We start from the raw sequence: 7434 nt of genomic DNA, 5'->3' as shown, positions 1-7434 counted from the left end.
TCTTTATGCTATCTAACTGAAAGACTAGGTCTTGATAAAATACTATTTCTTAATCTACATACGTTAGCATTGAGCATACGATATTGATTATGCACTACTTTGACTTATCAAATGGTGCGGATTTTTCGCAACCCAATAATCCCGATATATTGGGTAGTGGTGATTAATATCTAGCGGTGCTAGAAAATCTAATCCATGGTTGAATCGCGCACGAGGTGAGTCTCGTTTGATAATGTCCTCAAGAGGAACTCGAACAAAGTTTTATTATTCGGGAAACTGGCCAGTTGGAGTTTTACTACTCTATGAATAATAAATAAGTGTTTCTTACTAAGACCACTCTTGGAATTAATAAGATGTTAATTAATTAAGTTCATAGCAGACATTAATTAATTAATGGAAATTTATATCTTAAGCGCGGGAAATAAATAATAAACAAAACGGAAGCCCGGATTACTTATAATTTCGGATTTGGATGGGGAGTGCAATATTACTTCTGTAGTGGCTGCTCGTAATATTCCAATATAAGCTTGTATTAAATTGTGGGTTCAATTTAATTAGTAAAAAGCTAATTGGTGGAGCCCATATCCAAAACCTTCCATATATCCCTAACTGGACCCAATATGAACTTAATATAAATAGGAGAATAAATGAGACAGAAAGATTATTATTATCATAATATAATTTTCATTCCTTTTCTCTAAATGAGGACGAAATTATTTATTTGATTTTCTCCTCCGTGAGAATTTCACCTCCTCCTCCGTGAGGAATTTCTGTCTTCTTTATTCGAGTCCTAGTGTTTCGATAAGATCAGCCCACACTGATGTCGGAATACAGTTCGGGAACCAGTTAGAAGATTCGTGGTCTAGTATTGAAGATTATCGTGGAGAAGGCGCGAGTAATCGTCGATTCTTTGGAGAATCAAAATCGGTAACCCTAAACCGTAGAAATCATGTTTAGGAGTTATATTTTCTAAGCATGAATTATTTGCGTTCTAGCATGCAATTATCTGTTTAACATGTGAATTGATTAATCGCATAATCGGTCAAATAGATCCATGTCTGATTTATTTGTTTTGTACAAGTCTTCCGCTGTGCAAGAGGCTCCTAACCCCAGCAGAGTCCTATAATGTGGAGCAAGGACAATCGTTAGCAACAAAATGCGAAGAAGTATTCTGTGATATGTTAAGCCATACCCCCGATTAAGCGGTCCAATAAGGAAATGACGATAGAGTTTTGTGTTAATCCTAGACATGAGATCTAAATCATCATGGAAAGTCATGTTACATTATCTTACCACGAATCGCTCAGTCGAACCAAGAGGTATGGAGCCAATAATATTTGGAGAAAGAAGCCAACACCTCCGCTGCACTATTCCAACATTCAAAGATATACATAAGTAAAACCAAATCCGCACTAAGTCATGACAAAATGGATCACGACCAGCAAAAAGTATCCTAAAGACTACGAAAAGTAGACTACCCCATCTAAGCGGGAGTTTATGAGGTCAAACCTGCGATGCAAGTATTAGAGAACTTAGTATGTGACAATGAAACCTAAAATATAGAATGACTTCACCAGTCATAGAAAATAAATTAATCAATGAATGGCTTGAATCAGCCCCAGTATTGAAGGCACCATACAGAATGATGCCTAACGAGTTAGAAGAACTAAAGATACAGTTACAAGAACTACTAGACCTGGGTTTCATTTGACCCAGTGTGTCACCATGGGGCGCACCAGTACTCTTCGTGAAGAAGAAAGACGGAACAGTAAGAATGTGTATCGACTACTTAGAGTTGAATAAGTTGACGCTCAAGAACAAGTACCTCTACCGAGGAATGACGACCTATTTGACCAACTTAGAGGAGCCAGTGTATTCTCAAAAATGGACTTAAGATCTGGTTATCACCAACTGAAGGTCCGACAAGCTGATGTACCCAAGACTGTATTCTGCACCAGATATGGCCATTACGAGTTCACTGTAATGCCTTTTGGGCTAAAAAATGTCCCAACTATGTTCATGGACCTAATGAACCGTGGGTTCCACCCTTATTTGGAAAAGTTCTTCCTTGTTTTCATAGATGATGTGCTCATCTACTCGAAGAACGAGAAGGAACACAAGGAAAATCTGAGGACCACTTTGGAGACGTTAAGAGCCGAAAAGCTTTATGTTAAGTCTAGCAAATGTGAGTTCTGGCTTGACGAAGTGAACTTCCTTGGACACATAGTGACGACAGAAGGGATCCGAGTGGACCCTGCAAAGGTGGAAGCAGTACAACTTTGGCAGTCACCAACGACACCTAATGAAATTCAGAGTTTCTTAGGTTTGGCTGGATACTACCGAAGGTTTATTGAGGAATTTTGTAAAATAGCAAGACCAATTGGACACCGGAATGTGAAGCAAGCTTTCAGCTGTTAAAAGAAAAGTTGACCACCGCACCAGTCCTAGCCGTGCCAGAACCGGGAACATGTTATGTGGTGTATACAGATGCATCAAAGGTCGGACTCGGATGCTTGCTGATGCAGAATGGCAAGGTGATTGCATATGCATCACGCCAGTTGAGGTCGCACGAGTTGAACTACCCAACGCACGACTTGGAATTGGCAGCAGTGGTACATGCCTCGAAGATTTGGAGACATCACCTCTACGGAGTTTGATGTGATATCTTCACGGACCACAAGAGCCTCAAGTACTTCTTCGAGCAGAAAGATTTGAACATGCGGCAACGCAAATGGCTCGAATTAGTAAAGGATTAAGATTGTGGTATAAAGTACCATCTAGGCAAGGCGAATGTAGTGACAGATGCCTTGAGCAGAAAAGCCGCGCCCCAATTGGCCACTTTCCTCACATAGAATGAGGAGCTCATACGTGAGTTTTCTAAGTTGCGATTGGAAGTAGTAAGAGCATCGGAGACGGTGGAAAGTAAGATCGCCACCTTGGTGATCGAACTAGACCTAAGGGCCAGAATCGTTGAGGCTCAAAGGAGTGATGAAGCATTGGAAAAAAAAATCCGTCTTAAAGTGGGGACGGGGAAAGAGGTGAGTTACCGCGAAGAGGCAGATAACGCCCTCACTTTTGAGGGAAGATTGTGTGTGCCCAATGACATGAGGCACTCAGAAATGAAATCATAAGTGAAGCACATGAAACACCATATGCTGCCCACCCTGGAGGCACAAAAATGTACCAAGATATGAAGAAACAATTCTGGTGGGATGGCATGAAGATGAGCATAGCGCCATTGGTAGAAAGATGTCTAGCATGTCAACAAGTGAAGGCTCTATATCAACGAACCTATGGGAAGTTGCAACCCCTAAAGATTCCCGAGTGGAAATGGGAGTACATTGCGATGGATTTCGTGACAGGATTTCTAAAGTCGCAATGAAGAAACACTGCTATTTGGGTGATTATAGATCGCCTCACCAAAAGTGCTCACTTTATAACAGTTCGTATCACTTATGGATCGGACAAGTTGGCTCAAATCTATGTACAAGAGATCATACGCCTACATGGAGTACCAGTGATGTTCACTCCAGCCCGTGGTTCAAAATTCACTTATAGATTTTGGATAAGCCTGCAGCGATGGCTAGGCACTCGATTGGATTTCAGTACCGCTTTCCATCCACAGACTGGTGGGCAGTCTGAAAGGACGATCCAGACCTTGGATGATATCTTAAGACCTGTAGTGCTCAACCGTGGTGGAAGCTGGGAGCCAACGTTACCACTCATAGAATTTTCCTACAACAACAGTTATCACACGACCATAAAAATAGCCCGTATGAAGCATTGTACAGAAAGAAATGTAGATCACCACTTTATTGGGATGAAGTCGGTGAGATAAATATTCTTGGACCGGATTCTGTGGAGGAGATGATAAAGATTGTCCGACAGATCCGTGGGAGAACAAAGAAGCTCAAGATAAACAAAAGTCGTATGCAGGTATTCGCAGAACCGACCTACAGTTCAAGACTAGAGATAAAGTTTTTCTGAAGGTATCCCCATCAAAAGGGATAACAAAGTTCGGTGTTAAAGGCAAGCTAAGGCCACGTTTCATTGGACCTTACGAAATTCTAGAAGAAGTTTGTCATGTAGCTTATAGATTGGCGCTACCACCGAGCTTGGCAATGTACACAATGTTTTTCATGTGTCACAATTAAGGAAGTATGAGTTCGACCCCAAACACGTAGTTCACCAAGAAGAAATGGTGTTAGAACCAGATTTAAGTTATGAAGAAAAGCCAGAAGCAATCTTAGACCGGAAGGTAAAAGAGTTGAGAAATAAATCTATTGTAATGATAAAAGTTCTATGGAAGCATCATGGTCACGAGGAAGCTACATGGGAGAAGGAAGACAAGATGAAGGAAAAGTGTCCCCAGTAATTCGAGTGACATAAGCAAATTTCGGGACGAAATTTTGTAAAAGAGGGAAGAATGTAATACCCGCTCTTTTATTTGCTTAAGTTTTAAGAGTTCTACCGAACATTGGAGAAAAAAAAGTCACTCTCTTGTTACGTTGAAATACATGAGAACTCAGTGCTTTGTGAATACTTAAGTGTTGACAGTTTGCAGAGTAAAAATATAATGAGAGTCGAACGAACCAAAACAATTTCGTATATTTATGAAACATAGCAAACGCCAAGAAAGAATACGAAGATCTCATTCCCAAGCGAGAAAGTGTTCGCATACATCTAAAACAATCCATTAACTTACATGGTTAAATACATGTGGATTTATGAGTTTAAGAAAAAGGATTTATGGATGCTATTACAAAATTCACAAGTGTGGGCCAAGAGCTTAAGGAATTATATTGCTGTATAGTTGCATTCTTGGGTTTCCTCTTTAGGCCCAAACCCTTAGCTCCCCCTATGTTCAAAATCAGTCAACTTATGAGCAGCTTATGTTCAAAATCAGTCAACTTATGAGCAGCTTTTCTTCCCATCACCTGTAATATGAAAACAAGAGCAATTAAGTCTTTGGAAGTAGTAAAACAAACGAATGCCCTAAGTAAAAGAAAGGGGCAGCAAAACTTTACAAGTTTGATAGAAAGACAGCATGCCAAAAGAGGCAAAGGCAGCCTGCACTCTCCTCTTCCCTCCACAGTCCACACCTGCAAGATCACACAAGGCCCATAAATGCAAGAGTACTTAAGCTCAGGCAACACACCAAATTGCAGTTAAAGTTGCTGCAGGATCAAAAAAAAGGAGGATTTGCTGCAGGAAAATAACAAAGAAATACAGCAGCTCCAATTAAGACTTCATGAGTACACACTCAGCCTATAAATTGCCCTCCACCCCACCTATGAACACTCTCCTACACATCATAAGAAATTTCCAGGAACATAGCAAGATTTAGAGTAAGAGAGCTTGAGTTCTAGGAGCAGAAATCAAAGACAGTAACTACAATCAAGAGGTAACACTCCTTCCTCCATATGATAGAAACATGAAAGCATGAACACTTGAGAATAAGTAGGCACATCATATTAGGATTTCAAAATCATAAGTAGTTCTCACAAAGGGAAAACTCTAAGGAACAGCATGCTAAGTCCTAAATGAGATCAGTAATCACTTCTTCCTCACCTTTCATGTTTTATCCGTAGAAGTATAAAACTTAAACCACAATCTGCCCAAGCATGCTCATTTTAGAATGAAACTTAAAGCTCCCTCAACATCACAACAGATATACCACTGCAACTTTTGACAGCAGACAGTGAGTTCAAAAGAAAGGTGCTAACTTTACATAATAAGCAAACCCCAATCCAAATAAGTGTACTACTGCCTCCCAACTCACCCCTTAACTTAAGAAAATAAAGGAAACTAAGGAAGAGAGGTTAAGCACTTAGCTACTGCCCGACGAAGCGGCGTGGCTCACGAGCGGTGGCGGCATCAAGCACGCCGGCGGAGGCTGCCGGCGAGGTCTCAGCAGCGCGGCAACGGCGGAAAGGGCAACAGTACTGCACCGCTGTGTAGTAGCCGAGAGAGAAAACGGAGGGAGGCGATGCCTCCTTTTTCCGGGCAGCGCTGAATGCGAGGCAACGGTGAGCCGATGAACGGATGAACGGGCCGGCGTCGACCAGACGCCGTGAACCACCGTCGAAGCAGATGTTGCTCCGGTAGTAGGGAGAAAAGGCGGCGGAGCTGGCCGCGTGACAGCGACGACACCAGCTCGTCGTCGTTCCAGAGCTGACGGTTGACTGTTGCGACGGAAGAAATCGGTGAGAGAGAGAAGAGGTGCCGTTGAGTTTAGATTTGAGAATTATGAATTTGAGAAGAAGAAGTGAATTGGGAGTTGGGGATTTGAAATGGAATTGGGGAGTTTGTGAGTTGAATTTGTGAAGAGAAAGAGGGAGATAGACCGATGGAAGTGAGAAGTATATGTTTTGGGCCTTATCCTATAAATTGTATTTGGGCCTCTTAAATTAAGAGTTTGGGTCAAAGAATTAAATGAATGAGTGGGCTGCATTTATCTTAACCCTTGGGCCACATAAGGATTTAACTAAGTAAGAATATGGCCAAATTAATTGATCAGTCAATGATGATTAGGTGAATTAATTGATCAGTCAATGATGATTAGGTGATGGTTCGCTAAGTAATTTCCGAGACGATAGATTAATTTCCGGATTTATCTAATTTCATGAATAATGAATATATGGAGATTAAGGTGTTTTTGAGTTAAGAGAGGAATTTCTTACCCCTCCCTAATAAATTAAATCTTTCAATTTAATTAATGATCAAGGATCCTAGAACTTTTTCTAGAAAAATAAGAAAAATAATAAAATGAGCACGCGCTTATGATGCATTCACGTCTAAGTTTTTCTTGACTTCTTAAAGTCTAATTAAAGTATTACTTTATTTCTAAAGAGACGTCTTCGCACGTCATTTAAGACCAAGTCAAGGAATTTTCCGAAAAAGACTTAAGCTATCGAGGTGGACATTTCTTTCAAAATGTGAACTTGCATTTTAGCATGATTATGTGAAAATTACGCTATTTATGTTTTTGTCATGCCATTTTATGTTTTATGGATTACCTATCTGTTTGGTTATGCCAATTATGTTTAATCGAATTCGGGTTCCAGTAGGGCCAAATCCTACTCGGACTAGTGTACACATATGGGGATCGTGAGCTAGCTTTTAAGTTGGCCGGTCCAGTGACCGTCGTGGAATGTGGCCACATTCCCGGTTCACATACGTTTCAGATATGGTATTTATGTTATGTGATTGCGCAATTAACTTTACGAACAAAAGAAACTTTGGTGACTCGGGCCTTTTAAGTTAAAACTCCGTGTTCACTCAACTGGCTGACAAAACTTTTACGAAAATTATGTTTCGGCAATGTGCCCACTGAGTATATCAAATACTCAGCCCTGCATGTTTCTTTCCTAATGTGCAGGTTGAACGTGAACGAGGAGGCGAAGGTGTTGGGAAATGATCATTAATAAGTAA

At 40.7% G+C, this 7434-nt stretch overlaps 1 long non-coding RNA gene across 1 annotated transcript; it reads right to left on the bottom strand.

The window, feature by feature from the left end:
* Nucleotides 1–4628: 4628 nt before the first annotated feature.
* On the bottom strand, nucleotides 4629–6338 carry LOC125203381. Its single transcript, XR_007173351.1, has 3 exons — nucleotides 5572–6338; nucleotides 5028–5102; nucleotides 4629–4937 (listed from the first exon to the last, which is right to left on the bottom strand). It is a non-coding gene; the product is annotated as an uncharacterized LOC125203381 (long non-coding RNA).
* Nucleotides 6339–7434: the final 1096 nt, after the last annotated feature.

This window comes from Salvia hispanica, chromosome 2, assembly GCF_023119035.1.
Source record: "Salvia hispanica cultivar TCC Black 2014 chromosome 2, UniMelb_Shisp_WGS_1.0, whole genome shotgun sequence".
Taxonomy (NCBI): Eukaryota; Viridiplantae; Streptophyta; class Magnoliopsida; order Lamiales; family Lamiaceae; genus Salvia; species Salvia hispanica.
Note: the sequence above shows the minus strand (reverse complement) of the source record. Positions and strands in the feature narration are given on the sequence as shown.